The sequence below is a fragment of the Pinus tabuliformis genome, chromosome 9 (assembly GCF_031772625.1).
Source record: "Pinus tabuliformis cultivar Carrire ecotype Pingquan chromosome 9, CPIR1, whole genome shotgun sequence".
Lineage (NCBI taxonomy): Eukaryota > Viridiplantae > Streptophyta > Pinopsida > Pinales > Pinaceae > Pinus > Pinus tabuliformis.
In genome coordinates this window covers 379172514-379191345 of record NC_142307.1, presented here as the reverse complement: position 1 = coordinate 379191345, position 18832 = coordinate 379172514, and positions in this window count along the sequence as shown.

Sequence of the window (18832 nt, the reverse complement as noted above, 5' to 3'; positions counted from 1 at the left end):
TGGTAGGTTCCATTGCATATGCGTAGATGATTTTGGGACTAGTTTGTGTCTCATTCTTTAATACGAACAACATAGTATTGATATTAGCAGGGAATCTCCAAATCTTGTTTGGTATCAATCTACTTCATCTGGTCCAAATATTCAAAAAATTCATGTGTGGCCGCATTTATGCCCTTTTCCTTTGTAAATGGCATGAATGAAGGGATCTTATCAGATTTTACTAGGGAGTCCACACCATTGTACAACCATGCATAAGAAGGAAAAATGCTGGCTATGAAAGTATTGATCTATTTATTACTTTTCATAAACATTATGAATTCAAATTTATCAAACTTAGCTTTTTGTCCTATTTTCTTAGCCAATTCTAGTGGTGTGCCTTTGTACTTTATTCCCCACGGATGAATTATGGTGATGGCTACATGAATGACTTTCAAAGTTTTTGCATTCATGAGTGATTTATTCTACATATCATGCAAGGGGTCAATTACTTTATGCCAGAGGAAAAACTCCTTATAAATATCCATCATAGTGTCTCAGAACACTTCAACTTCACCATATATAGCCACCTGAATATCCTTCAAGTAAACATGCGTGGAAGAAAACTTTTAAGTTTCTAATTGGAGTTGTTCTATTTGTTGTCTCACAACTTCCAAATATTATTCCATTCGTTTTGTTTTAGCATTAGATAATTTGTATTTCCCTTCAAATCTCCTACAAAGGCCAAATTAGCTACAAAAAAATTTTGAGGATTACTTCTGGTATCCATGGCAATTACCCTTTCTATATTAACATAGCCAAGCTGTGTCAAGTTATTGGGAAAAATTGTCTTCCTTTCTTGAAGAATTCTTCTCTGAAGCTCATTAAAAGTGAGGCTAGAAATATCCATGATTGGGTCCTCATCTAAAGGTGCAATTTATCATTCATCACCTGGAGATTTACCATCTGTAGTAGGAGGTGGATACTAAGTGATAATCCATTCTATATTTGGCATAAGATCAACATATTGGTTTTGTTTCCCTGGTTCAGCCTCCATGTCTTGGACAACTATTAGTTATTATATCTCTTGAGCAGGCCCTTGAACCTTCTATTGTTTACTCCCTACTTCATCTTAATGATTTTGTCTTTGTTCTTCTACTTGCTTCAACATTACTTCTTCTCCCTCCCTCCTTCTTAATTATTCTTACATCTTCCTTTCTTCTTGTTCCTCCTTCTACATTCATTCTGCTTCCTACCTCTTTAGTTCTTCATCTTCTTTCCTCTTCTCTGCTTCTCATTGTTTCTTCCTCTTTCTTTCTACTACCATAGTTACTTTTAGAATAGCTCAATTCGCTTTGAACTTTCCACTTTTATCATATGTTAGGTTATGAGAAACCTTCCTTTTATATTTAATACTCATTGGTATGCACTCTTTTGGTTGCCTTTCTTCAGAGTGTGTCCTACTCTAGAGCCATATGGGAACAAAATTTCTAGATAGCTAGTGTGTGGGGCCTAGACGCATTATAATAATTCTTGATCTTTTCTTCCTCTTTCCTACAAAACATTCGACATGACCAGTTAAAATGAAACTTGCCACAATTATTCTTGCAAATACCTCTGGGATCATATTGATGATAATATATCATACCAAACCTGAATTTCTCCAACTCTTTGAATTCAGCTTCTGCATCCTTCAATTTCTCGGTTTCGTAGGATCCCACCTGCAAAGGAAAAGTAGGCTACGGTGATTTCTTTTTCCTATTCAGTATTACCGATAAACTTGTGGCAATGTTCTATGTGACTTCTTGCATGACTAAATTATGTATGGCATACCTTAGTAACAAATGCCATGGTTTTTGGCAATCGAACACCTTCACGTAAGTGACATATGGTGAGGCAAACCAATTGAAAACTTTTGATATTGAGTTCATCTCCCGACGAGACATCCAAGGGAGTTCTTCTTCAAAGATCATCCAATACAATAATTTGAATAAGTTGTCAGAAAAATTCTCAATGACCCTTTTTCCACTACACTCTCATATCAATTTTAAATGAACATGAACAAGAGGTACCTTGGATGTGCACTTCCAATCCATGTGAGGAAAAGTATTTTGAGCACATATATCATCCAACAGTATCCAGACATGTATAGTTTATCTTTCTTTCCCTTAGGTGGATTTTTCTCCATGTTTACATTAATTCTAAGCCATTGAGCCCAAAGTTCATACCAATTAAATATCTTCCCCTCCATGAGAATTTGATGTACCATGTAAACCCATCCTTTGGGGAAGGATTCAATATTCTTATATCCACACTATCACGTATTGAAACACCTTTCTAAGAGATCTATTCTTTTAAGTATCATTAGGTGTCTATTGAAACTTAGTTATGTCTTTTACCCATGTCTTTTTTATGTACTTGGTGTTTAAATATCTAACGACAACATAAAAGTGTGAATCCATATATTCCTCAGGCTTAGCCAAGTGGTACATCAAGCGAATGTCATGGTGTAAGTAAGAGGAAAGCTACTCCCCACTAATAATGTTAAGTGCCATGTTTTTTGTATGAAAGGGTTGCATAATTCGTTTGATGACATATGCACAAGGTAGAAATGGGAACATGCAAGAAACCTTGCGGAAACTTGATCACTCAATGTTAATGTACACCTATTTTTCGTCTATATCTACCATAAATTTGGTAGTTGTGAATGCATATTTGACCATATGAAATGTGAAACCGGGGTCATTTTTTATGAAGAGTTGAGTATCAAATAAAATAGGAATGGTAACTAGAGTACTCTCAACCACTACATCGCTATTACTCTATATTGCTTTTGATCTCTTGGGAGGCATGATGCTGGCTTTTGATGAAGAAGAGATGAGCTCAAAAATTGCAGTACTTGTAACAAAGAGATGCAATCATGGTGAAAGAAGTTATTTTAAGAAGATCAATTCATTAATCAAACTTAAAACAAAAACACACTAACTAAGGAAAGGGATTGCATAGTTTCTAAGATCTAGGAGAAAATTTTAGCTATAGAATTGTGAATTATGTAGTGAGAGAGGAGACTGCGCAGTCTTAGAAAATAGGGAGGAAGCTTGATGCTTGAGACTGCGCAATGTGTATTCTTAGCTAGGCAGGAGAGAGAACAAAATATGTAATGTACAGTCTAAGAGGCCAATGATGGGAACTGAGGGTTGGATATTCACAATGCACAACTATGTAAATTAATGAATTTTCACTCCATAATCTTAGAGGTGAGGAGGTCACCTTGGGCCTTGGAATTGTGAAAACCGCAGTAAGGGAGGTAGCAACTACTAGTGGATTACACAGTTTTGATAAGGAGAGAGAGAAACTTTGAGATTTGAAGTTGGGGTAGGAATAATTGTAGATCGGCCTTAGGATGATTTATATTAGTTAGCAACATGGGGTAGAAAATATCATGTAAAAGGAAAAATATGCATGCATAAAATTCCCAGCAATGATAACTGCTCATAGAAAAAATAGCAAGAAGGCGATGCGACACTCACAAAACTTGAACAATGGACCAAAAAAAAGCTTGTACAAGGTAATAATGATAGAAACATCATCTACCATGAGAGGAAACAAGGAAAATAACACTCATAGAGACCAAAGCAAGAAAATTGATAGAAAAAGAAACAAAAAGTGGCGTATGAAAAAATTACCTAGAAAGGTGTTCCAAACCAAGTCCAAAGCACCTTGATTTCATGATGAAGGTTGGAGCTCCAAATTTGAGTGTGAAAATGAGCTCTGTAAGTGTCTATTATATATATCTATACCCCACGATGTTAGGTTATTGTTTACGGCATGCATGCCTAAAATCAACGAGGAAGCGATGCTTGCCCTAAGATTAGAAATAGAAACTTTGTGCCACTTGTCCTAAGGTGATTTTACACTCCCTATATTCTAGGGATTCACACTTGATTTCTCTATGGTAATGTATAGTCTCACTGGCAGAGGTGATTTCACAATTCACAGTGGCTAGGGATTCTGCAATCCATTGACTCAGTGAGTGATTACGTAGTTCACATGCTTAGTGACTTCCAATATCTCAAGGTTGCATAGTCCTTATCTTTAATGGATTGCGTAGTTGAAATAATCAAGGGCTTGGACAATCTCCAATGGGAGGGGATTGAAAAATTCCTAGAGTGAAGATCAATATTTGGTGAAAAATAACGACAAAAGTTAGCCTATGTTTAGAAGTTGGTTAGTGTCATTGACAAGACTTAGTCATCATCAAGAAAACCTAATGAAGTCATCACATGCACTACATGCAAAGAATAGTGATATCAATGGTAAACAACAAGAGGAACACTTGATGACCATGAAAGATAAGTTCTTATGAATGAAAGGTAGGATCAAAAATCAAAGGATAGGAAAAATTTTGGAGGGTGGTTGTAGAAGCTATAACACCTTTGTAGTCTACAAACCCACATTAGTTCCTTGAAAACCCTATTTTCCACCTTGGCTATGGATTTCAATGTTTTATGTTTTTCTTGCTTGTTGGTCTTTTGGTCCATACTATCTCAACCCTGATACTTTTAGTCACTTACATGCATTTTTGTTTAAGAAAGTAGCTTAATTACACTACTTGAAAAGAAAAGAAAAGAAAAAAATATTTTTGTTATTTTGGTTTGTTTTGATCAGTTTGATGATGAGATGTTTATTTCAATTTTTGAATTTCTGCAAGTGCTTAGATATATTAGGAGTTACATTATGATTGTTTTCTTTGGAGAATAAATTATTAATCTCTCCCTATAGAAACTCTTTCTCATTGAATTCAATTGAAAATCCTTTCTTCTCCTTGGTTTGTGTCAAGTCTCACAAACATCATACCTAAACAGCCTCCTAAAGAAACTAATAGAGTTCCATTAAAAGAAACTATAAAATACAATAAATTAATAACTATTTGTTTCAGGAAAATAAACATTATCTTAGGTTAGGGTCTTGGGTTAGGCTATGAAAGTCAACTCCCCAAGGATGTGTTGATGGTGCTAGAAATCCATCAACCAAGGGGGTATCCCTAATGTGAAGTCCTAATTAGACCTCACACCATTTGGAATAGGATCCCCATCTGGAGTATCAGTCAAGTTGCCATATATTCTTATATATTTTCCTTCGATTTAGCTATCAACAAGAGAGAAAAGCATGTATGTTCCTTTGTGAAGAGAAAGTAAGTGTGCCTGGTGAATGTTCCGTTGCAGGTTTATCAAGGTTCTTCTACTCCAGAGGGAGGAAATGTGAGACTATAAGAGAAAGTTAATAGTACTACCCTAGTAGAGGAACACACAAGAAGAAAGAGAATCCCTTAACATCAAGCAGAATAGTACACATAAATCTGATTATTGTTACAACCATTACAACATATTTTCAATTAGATAAGAACTAAAATAATTGAAATAGTTCAACTAATTTAGCACAAGAGAAAGTAAAAATGAGTCATAAACATTCATAGAATAATATTATAAGTATTCACAATCCATGAAAGAAAACATATTGCGCATCAAGCTTCAAGTATTAAGTAAAAGTCCCAAGGTACATGAATAAAATGAACATCACTACCTCCAATAGTGGAGTGTTGGAGCCAGGACTTGCTCCACAAATGTTCTAACTGTGTCTTGATGATCCCTTATGGGAGAAGCCAAGGTGAAAAGTACCTTTCTTATACAATGAGGGTGTATATATAAAAAATGAGGTGACCATTCACTTCCCTTATGACTCTTCGACTTCCCTCGTGACCGTTTGACTTCTCCATGACTCTTCACATTACATGGATGACTCTTGGACTTCCACGTTTATAATACATTTTCCAATGTTGAATTACACATTCAACAAAATGATGTGGTGCATGATGATTGATGACATGACATGACATAACACTAGTGACACGGGTTGCATGATGACATGGAAGTTTCAAGTCACTCTTTCTTATTACTTCCTCTATGTCTCCTAAAGTATGGAACATATTCTTCTTCTTCCACCTCCTCGTCACTTGAATATAAGGAGTCTCCAACATGGTCTTGGTCCTTAGTTGTTGTTGTAAATCGATGTGCCTTTGTATTCTCTTGAGTGATCAAGCTGTCTCTTCATCTACAAGGGTATATTCTAGCATGGTCTTCTTCTCCATATCCTTCATCATTTTCTTTTCATAGCATGAGAGAGTACCTATGTCTAGAATCCATTCATGACAAGAATACACTAGTCCAATAAACCGCTAGTCTAAGATGTTGCATGATGATCCACTAACGATGTTGTGAGTTGGTAGAAGGCTTAGAGAGGGGCTCAGTGACTACATAATTATGAAAATTTGGAGCTCAAGGGTCAATATTGAGCCTTGAGACTACATAGTTCATAGTTCAGAGTGGGATAGACAAATCAACAACGCAGTTGAGGGGTTGAAGGAGCTAAGTTGAGGGATTGGGCACTGATTTTGAGTATTGCACAGTTCTTGAAGGGAGTATTTTTCATACTGCGCAGTTCTTGAAGGTAAATGATTTTTTGTAGGGTGTAGTTCAAGAGCTCACGGCTCAGGTCAAGCCTTGAGACTGCAAAATGTGTAGTTTTGGCTAGGCAAGAGAGATATATTACACTATTTTGGAGGTTAGAGGTTGACCTTGAGAATTGTGATTATGCAATGCATAGTCCTCGAAGGGAGGGATTGTTCATTGCATAGTGCTAAGGGAAAAGGGTGTTCCTTGAGGGCTAAGACTATGTAGTGACCAATTTAGGTTGGGAAAAATGAGGATGAGTGGCCTAGTCGGGGAATTTTCCCAGTTTGACTAACTGCTGGATCAGTGAGATGAAGATGAGAAAAAGAGAGACTCTAAGCATGATCATACACATATATCACTTGAAGACACAACAAGGAATAGCCAGAACATATGAACAACATACCTTCCTCAATGAAACAATTTTGTGACGGCTCCTACAAAGTGCGACACAAAAGATACACTTTCAGACAAAAATGGTGATACGTGTGTGATAGTTCTTGAAACCTTGGAAATTAGTGTGAAACATGTCTAGAAGATAATAAAATATAACTATTGCAAATATTACCCCTTGAAACACATCAGAACTATATTTTATACAATGTGGCACTTAACATGCTAAAAGACAATATTTTCTATAGAAGAAGGAAAAGTGTGAATGACACCTGCAATATTCGAATGAAAATGAAAGCGAAAGATGCCAGAGTGAAGATAACATGAAAGAGATACTAATAAAGTGAAATAAAGTAAAAGTGACAGTCGAGAACATGAAAATGAGACTTGTGAAAGTGAAGGCGTGCAAAAATGATAGTTCAAAAACTCGCCGAGATAGAAATACAAACATAGCCAGAAATGAAGGACTGCTAATGAAAACACACACTAACTATCAACATGGGTTGAACATTTCATAGAAATTATCATTATGGACTATGTTATGCCCATTCAAGTGAAGGTGTGCAAAAGTGACAGTTCAAAAACTCACCGAGACAGAAATACAAACATAGCCAAAAATGAGGAGCTGTCAATGGCAACACGCACTAACTTTCAACATGGATTAAACATTGCACACAAACTATCATGATGGACTATGTTATTCTTGTTCAAGCTTGCATAAAAGAATGCATTCATGAACTTGTTGCCAAATAAGTATGTGTGACCATGTGACTTCAACCAATCAAGAAGTGACCACATAATGAGTGATCACAAGATGCTCCAAAATGCAAGTGTAGATAAAATTTTGGGGGCTGTTTGTACCAACGACAACACTTGGTGACACACTGGTAGGAATCCATCTTCTCTACCTAGGTCAATTATTTTGTGTAGGGTCTAGTTCTTCAGGGAGTATTGATTCATCATTCAGATTACCATGGATTCACCACTTACCCCATGCATACACATAGTCCTCTTCGTTCCTTTACTTAGTTAAACACAAAAAAAATATTAGTGATAGTTCGTGAGCTTTAGATTTCTAGATTATAGTTTTTCATTTCTAGTGTTGCTTTGCTACTAGTAAGCCTGAATAGTACCTTAACAAAGTCACTTCAGGCACAAAAACATTACTTCGCTACAAGTGGGCCGGTACTATATAATGACAAAGCTGCTTGCTTCACCTATCTATGCAATAATCATTTCTCTACTTTCACCTTTATTTATTTATTTTATATAGGACTCTACATCAACACTTATTTATTTCATGGGTGGTAGGATCCCTACTTATTGAGAACTGAAGAGGTTGTCCCTTCAGAGAATAATATACAAGACCTCTAATATTGGTTTTCTCGTTTATATTTTCTACTTGTCCTTCTCTACTAGATTGGATCAGCTTGGAAAGAATGAAACGTCAAGACTTGAGTGTAGGCATGCGGTTTCCAGAATATACATGGAGATTATGATTCAAAACAAGGCTTTCCTTATGCAAGGATCATATTTTCCATCATAACATCGTTAAACAAAATTTGTAACCAGGACAACGATGAAGGATAAAGATTTAGCCAAATGTTTTAGTGTCACAATAGTTGTTTTATATTTTTCCACATTTCATTTTGAGCCCATAGAGCATCTTCATGCAAGGTATTAGAAAACAAAAGAAAATAAAACATACAATAAGAAAACAAAACTAGAAGACAAAATAAAAGGAGGCTAAACCAAAACATGGTGTGAAACCAGAATACGAAAAGATAAGACAAACTATACAAAATGAATGTAGAATGAATGTGTAACTAAACTAATATGCAACTAGACCTACTGGTAGACTAATCAACTAGAAGGTCGGGGTAATGTATAATGAAATTTCTAATATAGTCACCATAATTGTTCCCGACTTGCAATAAAAAATATATGATTGATTTAAATTGAGATAAAACTATTTGCATTAGAAAGTATAAGAGCTTGAATATTTTCCACAACAAATTGAAGGTCTTTCCTATCAAAAGAAAGATATGTCATAGACATTACCTCTAACCATTTCACACTCTTACCTTTTTTCTAAAAACTGTAAGAAGACAAACCTGGAAGATTCTTGAAAATCTATCTTCATCTACAATGTACTCTTTGGAAAGCATGAGAAAAGGTCAAAACCTATTATTTAAAATGGAGCTTCATAAGTAAAATTTCTCCAACCGCTTAGCGATTGGATCATGAAACTCGAAACAATCCTTTTCATAATCTTAAAATATTAGAAAAAATGAATTTGTAACTAAATGTGCAGGATTAGGATGAGAATATTTTAAGGGAAAATGAATCTAATCATATTGGGTAGACATGCCAAGATAGTGTGGACTTGGCATAATCATCATCGAAGGATGAAGTGTCTCAATTTCCTTATAAGTATCTGAATCGAGAGATAAACCATACATATTATTCAATGTGACACAACTGTCATTAGATATACTGGTGGGAAAATCTTAAAATGGAAAACTAGGGCCGAACTCCATGTGGGTCATCTTATTCATGGCTGATAATATTTTTATTAGATTACTTTCATCAAGAGGTGTAGGATTGATCTAAAGATCATCCGATTCCGATAATTATTTATGGAGATATGAATTTATTTTGATTATGGAATAATTATCAAGCCAACCTACAAATCATGTAGGCTCGGAAGCCCAACAGTCGCATCTTTTCAAACATCAACAGTTGTGTATAAATACAGGAGGACTTTTCCTCATTTTCACTCACTCATCTCATCACATCTCTCTCTCTCTCTCCTCCGCAGAAAAGAGGCTCTTCTCTACTACGTAGAAAAGAGACTCTCTCTCACACCTGTCGAAGGAAGGATGCAGTTTTAGGGTAGCAACTGCAGAACAAAAGATTGACCAACGTTGACCAGAAGACTCCCTCCTCAAAACTACACTATAGGTCCATCTGGATCTCCTCTGAAGGTGTTATAGACATTTTTGGGCACTGCAACCCCAATCAAACATGTCCATGAACCAAGGACTCCTAAGTCCATAAAAGAGTTGTTCCATCCCCTAAAAGAACAAGGTCAGTTGATTACATCATCTCCCAGAAGTTCTCAATGAAAAACTACTCAGAATTGGTCAAAACTGGACCATCTCACCTACTCCATGGTCAAAGTGCGATGCATACCACCTAAATGCACATGGGAGGTGCGATGCATACTGGAAAGCCCTTCTATGGGGCGTGATGGGCGAGAGTGGACAAATGGTAGAGACAGTTTGCGAGGTGGATGATCATGGAATCTTCCAGAAACTTCTCCTATGATACTTGCCTCTCTGAATTTGCCTAGGGATGAGTGAGAGATCATCAATCTCTAAGTGGAATCAAGAACTATCAGAGAGAGGACACTAATCAAATCCTAGAAGCTGACTCACCTCCCTACAATCATCTATATATGGGTCCCTCATCCCAAAGATCCGGGGGATGGAATTTGGTATCTTGCAAGGAAGTGCTGCAGATTTCTTGGTGTAACATCATAGTGTTTGGTGATCTAAGATTTTCATGAGGTGAAGAAGGGATTTCTTACTGAGAGGATGACACTGGGTCAAAACAATTGGTTGTAATCCTCTTTGCTATTCTTGATATTAATAAAGCTATTCAAGTTTTCCTCCACATTCTTGTATGATTGATGATATATGCATTTGTGTGGTCAATATATATCTGGTCCTATATTGTTTGTGATAGTAGATCTCTATTCCTGGATAGTGTTATGCTGCTTTGATTCCACAGGTGCTCTTTGAAGCTGGGTAGACGAGGAAGCGAGTGGCAAAGATCTATCAGAAGGGAGAGGAATCAAGCAAGGAACCAAGATGTTATAGACTTTTTTGGGCACTGCAAACCTGATCATAAATGTCCATAAAACAAGGGCTCTTAAGTTCCTAAAAGTGTTGTTCCGACCTGTAAAAGAACAAGGTCAACTGATTACATCTTCTCCCTGAAGTTCTCCATGAAAAACTACTCAGAACGGGTCAAAACTGGACCATCTCACCTGCTCCATGGTTAAAGTGCGCTGTATCCCACCTAAATACACATGAGAGGTGTGATTCATCTTGAAAAGCCCTTCTATGGGATGCGATGGGTGAGAATGGACAAATGGCAGGGTCAATCTGCAAGGTGGATGATCATGGAATCTTCCAAAAACTTCTCCTGTGACACCTGCCTCTCTGCATTCACCCGGGGATGAGGAAGAGATCATCAATCTCCAAGTGTTATCAAGAACTATCAGAGAGAGGACACTAATCAAATCTCAAAAGCTGACTCACCCCGCTTGCAAACATCTATATATGGATCCCTCATCCCAGAGATCCAGAGGCTAGAATTTTGTATCTTGTAAGGAAGTGTTGTTGGTTTCTTGGTGCAACATCATAGTGTTGGGTGATCTAAGCTTTTCATGAGGTGAAGAAGGGCTTTCTTGCTGAGAGGATGATGCTGGATCAAAACAATTGGTTGCAATCCTCTTTGCTATTCTTGATTATTAATAAAGCTATTCAAGTTTTCCTCCACATTCATGTATGATTCATGATATATGCATTTGTGTGGTCAATATATATCTAATCCTATATTGTTTATGATAATAGATCTATGTTCTTGGATAGTATTATGTCGCTTTGATTCTACAGGTGCCCTTTGAAGCTAGGTAGACGAGGAAGCGAGTGGCAAAGATCTATTAGAAGGGAGAGGAATCAAACAAGGAACCAAGCACAAGAGTCACTTCAGGCTCATTAAAAATCGAAGGTGACTAGAGTCATCTTTTGTTTTTTCTCGACTCTTAAAAATTGAAAAAAGAAGTTGTGTCAAAGCGTCTAAAATTCATTTAATTTGGAAACATATTTCCCCTTTATTTTTAGTTGATCAAGTAATCCGCAATCATGGAAGAAAGTAAACTGAAACCCTGTTGTTCGCGGAGGCTTACGAGTCAATCGTCTTTGTCTCTAGAATCGAAATTGTTACGGACAAAGCGAACTCGTTTAACCGGTTCCAAATCCCCTGGTAAAGTTAGAACAGGTGTTCCGACACCTTTGGAGACTCTGGTTACTCCAAACATTTCTGGTATCCCTGCCTTTACAGAAGAAGTTCGGCAGCCACAAAAGGATAGTAGAACTAATCCTAGTGTGAAGGTAAACACTTGTATTACTGAACCAGTTCCATCTACAACTGATTCGGAAGGTATTATTCCCCGAACATCTGTCACTGTAGATTCTATACCTTCTTCAGCAACAAAAATATTTTACGGACCTGACGGTCTACCTCTTCTACCTGGGCTGATTGCTATAGAAGATTGTGGAGGATCCTCCATCTAGTACTCCATCGCAATTTGGAGTCGGGATCACTCTATATCCTTCTCCATCAGAAATTAGTCTACCGTCATCGGAAGCTCCTGTAGAATCGCTAGGCAATCTTTTGGATAGACTAGAAATGTCTAAACAACCGTCGACATCTAGGACCGTGTCATCCGACACAGTGACAACAGAACTTCCTGTTGTCACTCCAACAATGTTCGTCGGCATACCATTTGTCCCAACTAGATCTCAATCGCTAGAAGGGGCCGACTCAGGGGCTATTTCGATAGTATGGTCCGTTCCTATTTGTTCATCTGGAATAGTATTCGGGAACTCTTATGTTGAGTCTCAGCAAATTGATCCTTCAGGGTGTCGATTTGGGCAGTCTGGTCCTCAAGGACAAACAATTCCTTTGAGTACTGGATTACCGTCGTATGGGGGCCAATATACCCTTTCATTTTCTCCTCCGGGGGGACAACCATACGAGATTTCACAACAAAATTCAGGTTATGCTGGAATTACATCTACCGGTTGGGTGCCCATACTGCCTCAACAACCAAGAGTTGTATATTCGATGCAACAATGTTTACCTATGTCAAATATACCAACTACATCGGCTATTGTGACAGTGTTGCAAGTACAAGCGTTGCCTGTTGTATGCTAACCTCAGGTTTCTCAGGTTGTAATGCAACAACCTCTTGTCCCTGCGACTCAACCACAATCGCCAGCTAGTGGAATGACACAGGCCCAAACAGGTACAATTACCCCTCATCTTGGTCAAACGGTCAGTATTGGACAACAGCACATGGCTTCACAACCATGGCTGGTGCAATACCAACAACCACAATTCCAACAAGTATACCAAGGATCTGAGCAACAAATCTTCGCAAATAATGGGCAGCCATATATTCAAAATGGTCAAAATCAACCATTCTACAATGGTTATGCCCATCAACCTTACTAAAGTTACGAGCATCAAATGCATTATGCTGGTATGCAAAGACCAACTGCTCAAGGCATTCCATCCTATCCTGGGTATGCTTCGCCAAACCTAAATCAACAGTTACCCTTCGTGGCAACTTTAGAGTTACCAGATCTAAATCGGCTAACGAACGATCCAATGCTTACGTGTTATAGAAATTTTTGGGCACTACAACCCCAAGCATGAAATGTCCATAAACCAAGGGATCCTAAGTCCCTAAAAGTGTTTTTCTAACCGCTAAAGGAACAAGGTCAACAGATTACAGCTTCTCCCAGAAGTTCTCCATGAAAAACTGCTCAGAATTAGTCAAAACAGGATCATTTCAGTTGCTCCACTGGCCAAGTGCGTTGCATCTCACCTAAATACACTGTGTGGGTGCATTGCATTTCAAAAAGCCCTTATATGGGGTGCGATGGGCGAGAAGTGACAAATGGTAGTGTGATTTCGCGAGGTGGAGAGGCAATGGAAGCTTCCAGAAACTTCTCCTATGACACTTGCCTCTCTGAATTCGACCAAGGATGAGTAAGAGATAATCAATCTCCAAGTAGAAGCAAGAACTATTAGAGGGAAGAAACTAATCAAATCATAAGCTGACTCATCTCCATTACAGATATCTATATATGGATCCCTCATCCAAAAGATCTAGAGGCTGGAATTTCGCATATTGTAAGGAATTGATGTTGGTTTCTTGAGATAAACATCAGATTGTTGGGTGATCTATGCTTTGTATGAGGTGAAGAGGGGCTTCGTTGCTGAGAGGTTGATGCTGGGTCAGAACAACTGGTTGTAACTCTTCTTGGCTCTTTCTTGTTTATCAATAAACGCTATTCAAGTTTTCCTCCATACTCTTGTGTCATTGATGTTTGCTGCATTTGTATGGTCAATTTATATCTGATCCTAGATTGTTTATGATTATTGATCCATGTCTTTGTATAGTGCTATGCTACTGTGATCTTGCAGGTACTTTGTGAAGTTGGGCGTGAAAGGGAACAAGTAGCGGAAGACTATCAAGGAAGAGAGGAATCAAATCAAGGGATTAGTGCAAGACAGAGGTTGGTCTTCCTATTCCTCTCTATCTATAATTCATAAAGGAAAAATGAAAGTAGCTTTACTCTGTTTGTTTCTAAGGCAGCTGTCACACCTTAGTGGGATAGAGCAGTTCTATATAGACACTTTTCCCTGTAACAAAATGGCGACTCCACTGGGGAGGAATTAGTTTGTTTTTTTATCTTCCTTGTTGTCTATTTCATAAACTTACAGGTAGCATTCGAACTGCATTTGCTAAAGTAGATAAATGCTACTCCAGTCCATCTACAGGATCTGTTTATGATTTAAACAACTGATTCACAAACTCTCTGATTTCCCTTATGATAGCTCTTAGATCCTCCTTAGATCTACCCCTGATTGTTGCATTACTGATTACCTTTTGCTCGGCCAAAACCCATGAACTGAACTGCAAACTGTGACCTGGAACCCAAACAGAGTCTCGTTTCTGGCCCAGCACAGGTACTGTTCAGAGAATCTGAACTTCAGCACACTTCCCGAGTGGAGAAGGTGCACTGCATTTCAAATTCCCTGTGTTACAGGTGCGCTGATCAGACTAGGCTTTGTGCAGTTTTGGTTTCTGTGATTCATTTTTTCCAGTTCTATTCCTGAATTTTGCTGCCTGTGATTAGTATATGTCTGTTTGAAACCCCATTTCCTTGCTGTTATTCCGCCTCCTTTGTACAAAATAACTGTAAATGTTTTTGTGTGTTTCTTGAATCATTTTCAGTTCTCCTTTGCAAAAGTAGCGTAATCGTACTATCGTCCTTTGATTTGAAACTGTCGCAAGTGTCGATTTCGATCATAGGAAAGAGTTTGATTGCTGTTGATGGTCGATTATCCTGTTACTATTTTTTTTGGTCTAAATTTGTAATTTTTCTAGTGTCGAAAACAAGTATTCATTTCAAAATCATAAGGTGTTATGATCGTCTCCATTTTTTGATTTCGAAAAGAAACTTGTTGATATTTGTCGCTTGAAAAGAAATTCAGATTTGTTCATCAACTTTATTTTTAGCATTCATGTACTAAGAAAGTTGAAAAAAAATACATGCATGTGCATTTGCATATAGGCAGTCTGATTGGTTTGATTTAGGAAAAGTGCATTTAGAGTGTGCTCTTTGCTCTTTGTGAAAAGATTCTGTCTTTCTTTCCTTAGTAGCTAGGATTTTCATTGCACAAAGAAGATAAAAAGATTGTTTATCATCTTAGATTGCATTTTAGGAATTACATCTACATCTCGCGGTGAACCTGAAAGGAAAACTTCATAAACAAGATCAACTATAAAATAAATTCAATGAATCTAACAACGCTTTGGAACCTAACGCACAACATTTAGAAGTCTAGGCTAGAGACGTATTCCGACGTCGTAAAGCCTGGTAACTGTTGTTCTCACTGATGGTTGGGTGATTCCTCCACTTTGAGACAATAAGTGCCAGTACGGACTTGTGCTCCCACGTACCGTCGAGTATATTTTGGGAGACCCCAATAGGCTTAATCCTTTATCCATAGGAAGTCGTGTCTGCCACCCTATCGATCGCAATGCACTGAACACAACATTCAAGAAGATTGACTACCGTACCGTAAAAAGTATTCTGCAGTTTTGCGATTGGTTTGGTAATCCCTCTACCTAGATTTCCAGAGCAGTCCCTTTCGCTCCATTTCAGACTCTTTAACAGAAAAGGTCCATCTGAGCACTTGTCACTTCAGGCTCATTAAAAATCGAAGGAGACTAGAGTCATCTTTTTTTTTTCTCGACTCTTAAAAATTGAAAAAACAAGTTGTGTCAAAGCGTCTAAAATTTATTTTAAACTGAATATTCATTACCCTTTCCTACGTTGATCTTGGGTTGAGAAAATGGAATCCACCAACCAAGGAATTCCCCTTGGAGGAAATCCTAGTCCCTTCTCCTCTTGGGGAGATGTTGGTGCACCACATATGGCCACATTGTCGCTTCCAGGACTGACGATCGGCTTGCCTGTATAGCTCTTCTCAACCTCTATCATTCAGAACACCGTAATTCCTGAACAATCGAATCAGCAACTAGACGAGTCCAGAGTTACCCACCAACCTCTACTTCCTCTAATTCTTCCTCTCCTCACTCCTCTTTGCTTGATGGGGCTGGTAAATCCAAAAGTCAAGTACCTGAGAAGAAGAAGGAAAAGAAGAAGAAAGAGAAGACAAAGAAGGAGCCAAAAGTGAATGGGGGCAAACGAGCGTTGTCTAGCGAAAATCCACACACTGCACCGACCAGGCCTAAATCGCCATGTGTCATTTGCAAAGGAGACCACTATCATAGAGATTGTCCTTGCATCCCTCGGATCTTAAGGGACTGGTCTCCTCGTTTGCACAACCCGGTTTCATCAACCTCTGATGATCATGTTGAAAACACACCGTCGACTAGTGAAAGTGAAGCCCCAGAACAAAAAGGAAAATATAGATTTCCTTGTAAGCTGTGCGAAGGTGATCATGCCGTCCACTGTTGTCCCTTCTTAGACGAAGCTAAAAGAGTTTTGGACGATCGTCTGGTTTCACCGTTACGACTTCCTCCTGGATATAAAAAACTCTTGCCGAGTCCGTCACTAGTTGAAAATTCAGCTGGCCCGCTCAAGTGGTCGGCTGAAGCATCTATCATTGAAGATAAACCATCTGAACCCATACTAGACGAAAGTCAAAAGGTCGAGGCGGCAGTTGATCCGGTCTTGCTTTCAGAGGTTCCATCTTCAGATGATACAGCCACCGAAGAGAACAAGGATGACACCGTCCAAATTCTTTTCATAAGCACAGACTCCAATGAACATGGGGGAAATTTACCCATTCCTTTACTGCAGGAAGGAAGTTCGTCAGAGTCATACCCGACCGTCTATTCAGTCCCACCTCTAAGCAACCTAGTTGTATCCTTCGACTGGAATCAACTAGGCAGAACCCGTTTACCAGCTAGTGTACCATTCCGAATTATTGTTCAAATATATAGAATGGTTATGGCTGGTACCATCATAGATGGAGGGGCTTCTGTGAGTATCTTCTCCTCGACTGCTTGGAAAGCACTTTGTTCTCCATCGATTTTGCCTGAAATGAGAAATCTAACAGGCTTTGATAAAGGAACTAGTCGACCATTAGGGATCCTTCCCAATATGCCCATAACATTAAGGGGAAAAACTGTTCAAATGAACGTAATGGTAGTTCAAGGACCCCTGGATTATAATCTACTCCTTGGACGAGACTATATTTATTGCATGGGAGCCATTGTCTCCTCACTCTTTAGAGTAATGTGTTTTCCGCACGAAGGAAGAGTGGTCAAGCTCGTAGACCAGCTTTCATTCCCCGGTCCACGCATAGCAAATAGTTGTTGGCATTATGATACAAGTGTTGTCCTTGATGGAAACTCACTCAGAGACAGGTACAGGTGATGGCAACTTAATCAGAGGACAAATCATAGTGCAGAAGGATAGCAGCAAGGAATTGATGATCAGTCTACAAGTATGAAGAAAAATATATACACGCTGGTTCACTATATACCAAGTCGCGTATACAAGCAGGTTCACTATATACCAAGTCGCGTATACGCAGGTTCTCTATATACCAAGTCGTGTGTACACGCAGGTTGGCTTCAGTAAAAGAGCGTGTATGTGGAAAACTTATCTTTGGTCCGTGGCGGTTATTCCTTGGAAGTTGTGCCTATGGTTTTGGACCATGGTGTCTCGACGGACGTGTTGATCCCTAGTTTTGAAGTTGATGGTATTGGATTTCTATGGTTTTGGCCCGTGGTATTGTGAAGGGCCTAAGGCTATATAAGTAGAAGATCATTAGGCAAAGTGGGCATGCATTGTGTATCTGACGGAGTGAGAAGATCTGGTATTGCTGGTTATCTGTTCGGGACGCTTGGCAAGGGTCGGATCTGACAGCGAAGGTATAAGTAATTATTTCTAGATCTGCACGCGGGTTGCCTTTGGAGAAAAATGTGTATACACGCGGTTTTGGTACAGTGAAGTAGCGTATGCATAATAAGATTTGATATTTCAGGTTGCTGTTGATTCTAGTGGTTGTTGCAGAGTTCTGGGCTCTGGTTTGGGTTTTGTGTTCTTGATGATAGGGTTTCAGTGATTCAGTATTGGGTTGTTTAATCAATTATGATGCAAGTATAAGTTGATGATTGTATTGCAGTAATGTTTGTTTTGTACTCTTGGATCCAGTCTGAAAATTGATGAAACGTGGTCCCTGAAGGAAAGAAGGTTGTAGGGTCAGCACCTACGTACTAGTAAATGGATCGGCTAGTACAAGAGCTGAGGGGGTTGTAGCTCCCTTCCAGAAGTAGTTGGAAAACGAGAGAGGGTTGTAGCCCTCTGCAGGTTGTAGCCTGCGTACTGGTAAAGGACTGCACCAGTACATTGTAAAAGAAGTTTCTTATTAAAGAAGAAAGAGACGAATTGCAGCAGGTGGTTTTCACCCACATTGGGTTTCCACCTTATATCATGGTGTTCATGTGTGTGGCTCTTGTGTGATGTTCTGTTCTGTTATACTGCACCTGTTTACTGTTAATATGCTTAATAATGTTCAGATGCATTTACTGAAGATTAAGCTAACTG